Below are 8,269 nucleotides of genomic sequence, written 5' to 3' on the forward strand. Positions count from 1 at the left end.
AAGAATCACTAAAATATATATGGTGCACTTGAGTGAAGTGATGCAACAAATCAAAAAATTGATTTTTTAATAGGAGAATTTGTAAAGTAAATAAGTAAATAAAGTGTATACAATCTGTCTAATAAATGAAATCAGTTGTTGAGCGACATCCGAGGGGTTTCTTTAACTCAGCCTTACCATATTATTATTTCCATTAGATATTATTTTACTTTCAAAAGACATATAGTATACAGAGAATTCTTTGAATTTCCGAAATTAACTTTGTGTGCACAGAACTTGGACAGTTCTGTAAGACTAAAGTACTAAAAGAACTGTACCGTGTACTGAAATTGTCGATGGAATTGCTTCTTAATTATCTGCTTTGTCAAAGTGTACTTATATATTAAAAGAATCTGCTTCTAATTAGAGCTGAAACTATCTTACAGTTCCATTTAATAGCTTCGTCTTGCATTAGTATTCTTTTCGAAGAAATCTTAATATAATTTTGATATTTATTTATTTCAAAGTATTTATTTATTTTCATTAAAGTTTTGAAAAATTTTCTCAACTTTATAAATAACTCTGAAGTAGAAGAAACCACATACAGGCAAAAACAATTAATTCATAATTGAGTTGGTTGATTACTTTTAAATTGTTGGTTGATATATACGAAGTATACGAGTACGAAGCGTCCTGATCTAATTAGAAAGAAGTTACATTGAATGACGAAATTGATTTCTTATGAAGCGCTTAAAAACTTTGCGAAACTTTTCTTTAAATGAAATGAAATTTGAATAAAAAGTCACTTGGCACACAAAAGTTGCTTTTGTACCTGAGATTGTCGCAGTTCCTTTCTTCAATTTGCAATTTTCAATTCCATCAATCATCAATTCATTTTCCATAAAAATTGAAAGTTTTTTAATTTAGCTGCAATCAGAAAAGTGTTGTCCTGCGCTTACGACGAACATTTTTAATATAAAATAAAATATAATTTGAATAACAAAAGCACAAAGAATTCAATTCAATTTAAAACCAATCTTATTTTCACTAATTCAACGGAGGGTGCAGCAAGTCAAGTCAAGGAAAGCAGAAACAGGAAAAATCTCGAAATGTTTTAATAAGATTAAAATGACAATGTTACATTTTCATTTCTAGTCACATTTTCTTAGAATTTTCCCTACACTTTCAATTGCGAAGGAAAAAAATAAATTATTGTAGTAACGTTGGAAACTCAATGGAAATCAATGTTACAAAAATGAAAATAGCGCAAATTTAGAAAAGCAACTGTCAAAACCATGCCAAGTAATTGTTTTCCTTTAGATAACGCCAAATTCAATTCCGTATTCAATTATGTATCGCATAAGTACTTTTCGTCCTACACGATGATTCTGCATATATGTTGTGATATTGTGATGTTGTGAGGTTACTTACTACTGCACAGTGTGACGAAAATAGTTGTCAAAGGACATCAAAATTATAAAGAAAAGGCAAACGAAAAGCTTCATATGGACCAAGAGGTTTAGGGCTACATTCATATGTTTAGGGCTACATTGCAAAATCGATTCGTTACGTTGCTTATCCGATTGATTCGGTGCCTTACAGATTAATTTTTTATACTCAAATAACAAATCACTTTTCCATTTTCCATTTTCCGTATGTGAAACCCTATTTTATTAAATGTGCAGTCAATATTTGAGTTTTTTGTTTATTAAAATAAAATTGAATTCAAATGTTGCGCATACGTCATGTGGTACCAGCATGTGGCCTTGTTAATATTGGGAAAGAATACAGCCAACCGACGCAAACACAAATTCTCTGTTTATTATAGGAAATTGAAGACTTAAATCAAAATTTAAGCACACTCCGCTCAGTTATGCTTGTACTTGAAGTTTTTTGTTGCATTATTAATAAAAATTTTATGTTTAATATATAAAATGGAAGTGGATTTTTAACGCTGCTGGCCACTTCCTCCACTTACTCCACTTTACTGCTTTGCATTTTGCTTGCTAGTAGGTTTAATAAAATTATTCTTATTATTATTATTATTATGAATATTATTTTGCAAATAAACATAAAATTTTGTATCTTGTTGGATGAAAACGTGAAACCGCAATGGCTATGATGGAGCGAACGAAAAAGTCGCAAGGATAATTGCGTCAATTGTGCCTTTGCGTCTTATGGGTCATCAAGTTGTACAATATAATCCGTTTAAGCTCTGCTAGTCCTTTTCGTAAATAATTGTAAATGCTACTGCGATTATACATTTGGCAGATATAAATTGTTATAAGCGCTTTGGAGCGGCATATGCGAGATAAGAGTGATGGCGCAGATACTCGTATATGCCAATATTGATTTTATGTATTTAAATTTTGCTTTCATAAATAAAGGATAAAGACTCAATAAGCAAACAATATGCTGATTTATTAATATTTCTTGGTAGAAAATGGATATTATGATTTTAGTGGCTTATTTTATTAAAATTATGAAACAAATAACAATTTTGGCAATGTATCCTTATACATATATTTAATGAGACAATGAAATATGTGTTCATAAATTAAGGTATTAAAATGTTAAATAAATATTATGATTTCGATAAGTGCACGTTGTTTTATTGTGGTCATAAAAGATAGTAAAAATTCATTAGATACTTGAACATTTATGAAAATTGTATAAGATAATTAAGAGGTTTATTTTTTAAGTTTAAAGGAAAGAAATTGCAAGAAGTATTTTTAAGCTATTCAAACGATTTTAATAAATAAAGAAATATTGAGAAATGATTTTTATTTTCTATTATTATCTTAATGTAATATCGATTGAATTTGGATATGGTAGATAGCAGATTTAAACGGTAGCCAGTCTCTTAAAAAAAACGTAGCTCACTTAGGACTTCAAAGTGAGCCTATTGTGATATCACAGTTATGAGGCCACACTGATTGTTTTTGGTAAAAGTAATCATACGTCAGCAAGTAACTAGAGTTGATGCATTAATAAAACAAGCAATAAAAGTCTATATTACTGGTATCAGACAAGGGTGTGCTGTCTGCTCTAGTTAAAATGAATTCCTATTTCGGAACGCGAAGTCATTTTGTTGCAACAATATAAAGAACAATGGCTTTGTTGAGGGAAAGTTTTGAACACTTAAGCGCACTTGCACACATTTAGCTCTGTCATGGTTTCAAGGATGAGCCAATATTTGTATACCCGACATAAAGAGTCACCTTAAGAGTCATTGTCTTCTTTAAGAAGACAATATATACTATGTTTTCAAAATGATTGAATCAGATATATTAAACTTGAGTTGAACATTGCTTGGAGTGATGTAATTTGTGTGTTACTTTACCTACAGTTGTGGTTAGGTATCCTTCTTCCATAGAACAGAGTTGAGATTACTGGTGGGATATTTAACGGATCACTATGGACCTTAACAAAATAGGTCTGTCCAAAGAGATAGATTGTTGACTCTGCTTAGAAGCAGAAGAGACTGTCCAACCTTGATCTGGCGCAGAAGGAGGTCACTGGGTCGAAAACTACTCTCCTCTTCTGACATAAGGAAGTACTCAACGGTCGATATTCGGAAGGCGGAATGTCTTCTGTTCGGTTAGGGCCTGTTGCAGCACAAAAGATTAATCATGGTCGCCGTGCCCAGCTCCGTTGGGAGGTGGTACCCCGTTTTTTCCTATTCCTATTTTAATTTTAAGTTACTTTTTAAATTATCTAAAAATAGTAAAGGCAGCTTCTAAAACTTTTGAAACTTATTATACACTGACTAACCTTAAGTCATGCCTTTAAAATTTTTCCATTCCATTGATAAAATTTGACATTAAAAAAATAAACAAAGGAAAAACGAGAAATCCAGTACAAAATCATAGAAAATTGAACCTTAACACAAACTGATAAACTTTAGTAGCTCAAAGCGATAACAACAACATAATAAACACATTTGCAGACAGGCATATACGGGAATGTATGTAGATCCGAATCCTAATACATTAATGCGATACATTTGCATATTGTCATAAAGTCAGACTTTGATGACTGCAAGCAATGCTTGCCATACAGAAGGCATACATACTCATGCGATATCAAGCAAATATATTAAAAACGAGATTCAATTCAATTGAGAATAGCACAGAATTTAACAAACAGAAATCCAACAGAAAATTGAAAACAAATACCAAAGCATATGTTCAGGCGCTACAATACGCAGAGATGCATCGAAAAAAAATGAATCTTTGTATTTTATTTTCAGGGTCTCGTGCCAATTGAGGTTTTTTGGCTTTTTTTTTTTGTTAATTGGAAGTCATATTTAGTTTTCGTATAATTTCCGTATCAATATCACTTGAGTAAGTTGGTCTCTCTATTAAGTGAAATATACTTGCTTCTTAACGAGTTCTATTGCGTTTGTGCTGATTTAGTTGTACTCTTTGCAAGTCAGTGTGATAATCTGCTCATATTGCTTTGCTATATTAACTTATATTACATACAATTGTATAAAATGTTTTTATCTCCTTAGAGTATTAACAAAAACCCTGTTTTTTAATATATCGACATGCATGCCCTCCAATTTTCTTTGGCTACGAGCACGTTTGCTAATGCGACAAAAACGTATTGCAAATGTTGTGAATTTGGGTTTTTTGTTATTTTCGAACATTTGTTGTATTATAAGAAAAATATTATTTTTCCCAAATTCAAAGAAAAACAACGACATCCGTGGGCGTTTCTATGTACTTCATAGAAACCAAGCAGAAAGGAATCCACAGCGAACAGGCACTATGGCATTGTATACTGACGATAGCGCAAGGATAAAGCGCGCAGTAGAAATGATATGTTTGGGAAATGACAGAAATTGAGCAAAATTTATGCGTTCCTGGTACTGTCAACGTGGTTTAAGCATATCATAAAGTACATACATACTTACCTATTCTATACAGTATAAATAAAAACAAACATATATGCTATGAATAATAGTATTGAAAGTCTTTGTGGCTTCACAAAGGATTCGTTGGTTTTAAAAATGAAATATTAGCATAGGTCAGAGTAAGTTAAGAAACGGCGGATGCGTTTTTCTGTTTAAAAGGAAATCACTTTTTTTCACAGACAACTTAAAACCGACTTCAGAGACATTTTGTATGTCTAGTGTGGGAAAATGTTTTCCAAAAAAAAATTTCTATTTGTACACAATAGTTTGATATTGATTTTGGTTTATTGAGATACAAAACTGTTTAAGTTTTTGTAAATCAAATTCAATTTAATTTTCCAAATGATTGCAATCATTGCAGAATATTGCATTATTGACAATGACAATGTTGCAATGTTGCATTCATAATGAAGTGACAACACTGAACAAAGCAGCAAACATTAATTCGTACAATTTCAGATACATTTTGCACATATGTTTCACAAATATTTCACAAACTGAAACGAATTTTATGGTTTTACGCATAAATTTAAATTACCAAAAATACAGGATTTAATGCAAAAATGCAGTTTTTTTTCATATCGAAACCATTTCGGTCGGTTTTTCGGCATTATTTTAAGTATTGTAATTTTGTTGTCATTTTTGGTTTCGATGTCATTTGTGTTGAGCAGCGCAGATACAGATACATATGGAGATACAGAATGTATCGATGACATTAGAAATTGCATAAATTATGTTAAAATACTAGTGTCAGGAAGTACACTTACGTCAAATATTATGCTTTCAAACAACAAATAAAGTTAATTTAATTTAATATGTTTTTTCTAAATCGGCTGGAATGCATTTAAATAAGTTCCATGCAATTCGTTGGATAAAAAGGAACATAATTCAATTTATATTAGTTCATTTCAAATGTTAAATGGCAAGAAATAAATTATCATTTGAAATTTATTTGTTTTGTTTTATTTTACTTATATAAAAACAATTGAAAAACGCATAAATTATAAAAATAATGGCAGTCATTTAAAACTCATAAAACAAATAGCTTAGAAATGTTACAATACATTTGATAAAGGATATGCCAGCTTTAAAGTCAGCCTCTATATTATATCAATAAACTCATTACTTATAGTTGAATTATACAAATAATTCAAAATATTGCTTAGATAAATTTTTGACTAAATAAATACATATATTTAAACTTAATTAAATAGTTTATAAAAACAACAACACACCTATTAAAGTATAGAGATAATTTTTTATATCTTATAGTTGTTATTACCATGAAATCACGAGTAATAGGTGCTATGTCTGTTAACAAGAGCTTTAATATGTCAAGTGACATTCAGTTTGTTTACTTAAATCTTTATGGGTCTCCATAATAGAAAGTTTGTCTTCAACGCAAGACCAATTGCTTTATTTAATTTAGTTGATATTGTCTATAATCAATGGAAAACTTGATTATATTGAAAATTCTATTAAGATGCAAGCATAAAATAGTTCACACTATGGCAGATGAATTCAAGAAGTTTAAATATCTCTGGCTTGAAATTGTCAGTAATCGTAATATAACAAAAAATTTCAGATAACAATGTGCGCAAGGGACGAGAATATCAGAACACTTTAGATACTAAAAGTCTCAGAAGATAAAGTAGAAAGCTATTAAGTATTATATAAAAGAATTTATTATCATTATTGAGCATTATGATTTAATAGAGTTAGTAGCAGTGGGTGCTACTTACTTCTTCCTCTGAATGCGCCTTACGCGATTCATATTGGGAACCTGGCAAACATGGGAAGATCTGAAAACTTTATTGTGAAACCAATTAAGTGAAGGTTTAAAATATGACAGAATATATATTGATGAAACTTCCAACCGTTCTTAAATTTTTTAAGTAGAGCTGAAGAACTGATAGAATGACAATTTAAATAAATAGCTATATAACTCTGATTTTTATGTATGTATACAGTGATGGTTTCAATAAAAATATCTCCATGAATATCAGTATTTTTAAAATACCAGGGAGTTTCAAATGATAGTGGGTTTTTTATACTGAGTAGATGGGAAAACTTTCAATATTGTTTGCTACTATTAATTTAATAAAAATTTCATTTATAAGTGATAATTGTTTTATATTTCAACCTCTCATTCGTTATCACCACTAAAGCAATTAGGAATTATTCTCGCTTTCAGTATGTCGTGTATGAAAACCTTGGTCCTAATCAAGATTTTTTTGACTTATTATGAAAAAAATGATTGATCCCTCAAAGAAATGGCCATGGAGTAGTTTTTAAAGAGTATGTTACTTTTCGAAATACAAGTGTTTCAATAGAAAAAATTTCGTAAGCTTCGTAATTATTTTCGTACTGTACTGTAACAATTGTTGTTACGAGTACTAATCCTTCCTTGTTGTTCGTAGCATTATTCACATTCAGTGTCTATCAGCGAGTATCACGATATTTCCAGTGCAATCCTTTGAATGATTTACAGCAATTTTTACGCGTTCAGATACCAGGAAAAACGTCAGCCACAAAAAACAAGCTCACATATGCCTCGGCACATACAGAAGTCATGCAGGTCGCGCCAAGTATGAGCAGCGCGGAAAGAGCAAAAAATATTGCAGTTTGCAGTCCCTGCCGGATTTGATACGATTTTAACACTGCTTCGGGAGTGTTGGAGTAATGGCGAGTTTTCCAATGCGGAATTTTAGATGTTGAAACAATTCTTCTTTCGGTTTCACTTTTTTGTTTTTTTGCCTGTAACAAATTAGCTGCATTGGTGCAGCATTTGTTAGTTTGCTAAGCTTAAGATAGATTTTTAGCAAAGAAACTTTTCGCATTACATGAAAATAAAAAAGAATTACAAGAACTGCGAAACTCTGGTTTCACAAAATCTTCCTTTCAAGTACAACATTTCTTAGTAGAACAAATGCTCCAACAGGATATTAAATATTGAAGTTGCATTTGTGCTTTGGCACTTGTAGTCTCATCGATGCGATACTAGCACGATTGGCATTGTTTTTTTTATGGTTTTTGTTACAGGATGTGTTGTTGGATGTCCTTGTTGTTGTTGCTACTGTTGTTGTTTTATTTGCACAATTTTGCAATTGTTTCACATTTGTTATCTTAAATGAAAATTACAAATAAAATTAATTATTGTTGTCAACGACTTCGTCATCGCACATAGTTCAGCTGAACGTAAATAAAAACAAATTGAAGGGAAGTGTACTTTTTTCGATCCTTGTTAGGAAGTGGTAGTGAAGCTAAAATCCTTGCCTCAAAAATTCATTGTAAATGCTTTGAATTGTGGCAGAGGTTGAAATGGAAAATTAATAAGCAGTTTAACTTGCTTTCTTTGGCAGCCGAAGA

Source organism: Teleopsis dalmanni, chromosome 2 (assembly GCF_002237135.1).
Source record: "Teleopsis dalmanni isolate 2A chromosome 2, ASM223713v2, whole genome shotgun sequence".
In the NCBI taxonomy this organism is placed as follows: domain Eukaryota; kingdom Metazoa; phylum Arthropoda; class Insecta; order Diptera; family Diopsidae; genus Teleopsis; species Teleopsis dalmanni.